This window comes from Cryptomeria japonica, chromosome 10 (assembly GCF_030272615.1).
Source record: "Cryptomeria japonica chromosome 10, Sugi_1.0, whole genome shotgun sequence".
Lineage (NCBI taxonomy): Eukaryota > Viridiplantae > Streptophyta > Pinopsida > Cupressales > Cupressaceae > Cryptomeria > Cryptomeria japonica.
In genome coordinates, this window is record NC_081414.1 from 829,162,663 (window position 1) to 829,166,687 (window position 4,025).

Consider the following 4,025-nt stretch of genomic DNA (forward strand, 5'->3'; position numbering starts at 1 on the left):
TAGCAACAACATAAACTTTCTCTACAATCACATCAACAACCTAAAACCCTAGACATGATGTCCTTATAAAGGAATCTGATTTCATGTCGTTCCAATAGGATTACATTACAATTTCCTAGGTTCAATGAACCTGGACATACTTGGTAACACGACATAAAAAGTACCGTTAAAGTGTCGGCACCATCATACAATCGGTGGATGGTAACTCATAACAAGATGTCGGTTGGTAACTCATCACAGAGTATTACTGGTTCATACAAAATACCGGTTTAAGCAAAATGTCAGTTGCCGGTTTGACAAAATGAAGACTGGGAAGTATGTGTTCTGCCGCTTTGATCCTTTGTGCCACTTGATATCCTCGAACCGCTTGGGGTCTACATACCGCTTCAGACCGATAAACACATTCTGCAAAACACCAATAGTCTAAGGACTATAATGCATCATACCGGTTGGAATAATTGTCGGTTGAGCATAATTCATACATACAAAAATGATCTCAATGCAAGTGTGTGTCCATCAATGACAATCACAACATAATCATAAAAAATGCCAACAGACATTCGGATTGAAATGACACCTAGTGAACCCTGCTAAGAGAAGAAAGGAACCCATCTTGGCATACCAAGCCCTGGGGGCTTGCTTAAGGCCATAAAGAGATTTCCTTAGTCTGCAAACCAAGGAAGAATCCTGGATGAAACCTTGTGGCTGCTCCATATAAATATCCTCATCAAGATCCCCATGAAGAAAAGAACTCTTCACATCCATCTGATGTACAACCTAGCCATGAGCTGCAACAATAGAAAGTGTCAAGCGAATGGAGTTCATCTTGGCTACAGGTGCAAAGGTCTCAATATAGTCAACACCTGGAACCTGAGAGAAACCTTTCACAACAAGTCGAGCCTTATACTTATCCACACTACCATCCGTTACAAACTTGGTCCAATAGATCCACTTACATCAAACCATCTTTCTCCCCTTAAGGAGAGGGACTAACTCCCATGTGTTGTTCCTCATCAAGGAGCTACTCTTCCTCCATATCTTGGTCCCACTCAGGAACCCCTGATGCTTCTTGAAATGTCTATAGATCGGAAGCGGTAGCAATGAATGCATGTGGAAGGTCGTGATGATGTGATCGAGTCCTTTGTGTATCTGAAGGATCCCTAACAAGAGAACCCACTGACTCAAGTGTCTGTCGAGCCCAACGAGGTCTAGGTGGAGGTGGAGAATGAGGCTCCTCAACTGCAAGTGGACCCTGCGAAGGTGTAACCCTATGAGTCAGAGTTGAAGGAGTCTCACCATCTGAATCACTATCATCACTATCCACAATGGAGGAAGGTGGAGGAGGTAGAGAGGCTAAGCTAGGAGAGCTTTCCTCAAAATGAACACTCCTCTCAATAAACACCTCATGTGTCTCAGGATCCATCAATCGATATGCCTTAACACCCTCAGGATATCCAACAAAAAGACAAGGCCTACTTTAAGGTTCCAATGCCTTGCATTTCTGCGGAGGAATGTGAGCCCATGATGGACACCCAAAGACTCTAAAATGTCTCACAATCGGTTTCCTACTAGCCCAAGCCTCAAAACGAGTAATACCTGTCAAAGCTTTGAGAGGAACCCAATTTTGGATGTGTGTGGGACAACTGATAGCCTCTGCCCAAAAGGTGGGATCAAGAGAACGTGAATGTATCATACAACTAGCCATTTCTTTGAGAGTTCTATTCTTGTGTTTTGCAACTCTGTTCTGTTGTGGAGTGTAAACAACAAAATGTTGAAGATCAATACCCTCAAATGTACAAAAATCCTCAAGTATTTTGTTCACATATTCCCTTCCATTATTTGTGCGAAGAATCTTGACCACTTTCCCTAATTGCTTCTCCACACGAGCCTTGAAGTCTTGAAATTTGTCAAACACTTCACTCTTATGAATAAGAAATTAGACCCAAGTGAAGCGGGAGTAGTCATCAATGAAGGTGAGGACATAACAGGCCTTACTAAATGAAGGTGATGGAAATGGACCTACTACATTGCTGTGAACAAGTTGAAGAACTTCCAAAGCTCTCCAATCTTTCCCCTTATCAAACTACTCTTCAACATGCTTGCCCATGGAACATCCTGAACATACACCCTCTGAAAAACTGATTCGAGGTAGACCTATGACGATGTCTTTGGTGCTAAGCTACTGAAGATAGCGGTAGTTGAGGTAACCAAACCGCTCATGCCATAGCTTACTTTTTGAATTTGAATGAGTAAGCAAGGCCCTAGAAGGAGAACTTGGCACAGATTGGGAGAATGAATAAATCCTCGAGTTGTCGTTGACTTGTCCCACTGCTACCAAGGCATCGTTATCAAGTTCCTTTACCACAACTGAATCAGGTGTAAACTCAACCTTTTTTCTCATTCCCATAGTGAGTGATTTGGTAGATAGAGAGAAGATTGGTAGACAAGTTAGTAACATAGAGAACATTCTCAAATGTTCCATCATCCATGTCAACTGAACCTTTCCCTTCAACCTCAACTTGTGTATCATCACCTATGTAAATGTGAGGTACCTTTGAAGGCTCCAATGAAGAAAACTGCTCCTTTGTAGAACCCATGTGGTAAGAGGCACCCGAGTCAAGTATCCACTATTGTGAAGAACTTGTTGTAGCCACAAATGCTTGCCCTTTTTCCTTAGACTATGAGGAAGAGGAAGGAGATGAATCCTTCTTTGTGTAGGCAGATGGCAAGTTGATGTTATTTTTCTTAAGAAGATTTGTCAACTCATCAACTTGCTTGGTGTGGCATCGATGCTCATAATGACCATGCTTCTTGCAATAAGCACAAGTTGGTTTATCCTTCTTAGGTGGAGTCCCCTTCTTGGAAGAGGAAAAATCGCCTGGTGATGGAGAGGATGATTGTCCTTTTTACTACTGTGGCTTTGACTTAGATTGCTTCTTCTTGTTGTTGGAATCTTTGCCTTGACTCCCTTGACTCCCTTGATTAGCCACCAAAGCCTTGGACTTTGAAGAATTGAGAAGCCCCATGTTCAACAACTTAGATTGTTCCAATATCAACATTTCATGTGAAAGCATCAAATGAAGGCATAGTGTAGGAACTCCCCACTGTCAAATGATGAGTTTGGAAGCTAGACATAAATGCTGCATATTTAGGTGCAAGCTTGTCCAATAAGTTGAATATCAACTGAGCATCATTTTTGTCAATTCCACAATCCTTAAGCTTAGCTCTTAGCTAATTTGCTTTGGTGACATAATCTTGGATTGTATCAAAACTCTTGGTATCCAAGTTGGTGAGCTCATTGTCAATCTTGTAACCTCTAATTTCATCAACTTGACCATACAATTTTTGAAACATATCGCAAGCCTCTTTGATTGTAGAACACTTCTAAATGTGAACAATGAGGTCATTTGATACATAATTACGCAAAGTTCCAAGAGCCATGCAATTCTTAGTGAGCCATTCTAACTGAGTATTAAGATCAGCCTTAGGATTAGGTGGTGCTGCTATTGTTCCATCTATGTAATGCGTGAGTCCTTTTTCCATTAATTTGCTCCATGTTTTAATTTTCCAAGATGCATAATTATTTGGAGTTAAAGGTGGAAATTTATGAGGACTCATTGCAACAAAAATGAAAGAGCACAAGGAAAGAGAGGCACAATCATATAAGACACCCCCCCAAATTCACTCAATCAACTAATACATACTTATGCATATCCCAAGCCTCTTTGATTGTAGAACACTCCTCAATGTGAACAATGAGATCATATGATACATACTTACGCAAAGTTCCAAGAGCCATGCAATTCTTAGTGAGCCATTCTAACTGAGCATTAGGATCAGCCTTAGGATCAGGTGATGTTGCTATTGTTCCATCTATGTAATGCGTGAGTCCTTTTTCCATTAATTTGCTCCATGTTTTAATTTTCCAAGATGCATAGTTATGTGGAGTTAAAGGTGGAAATTTATGAGGACTCATTGCAACAAAAACGAAAGAGAACAAGGAAAGGGAGGCACAATCACACAAG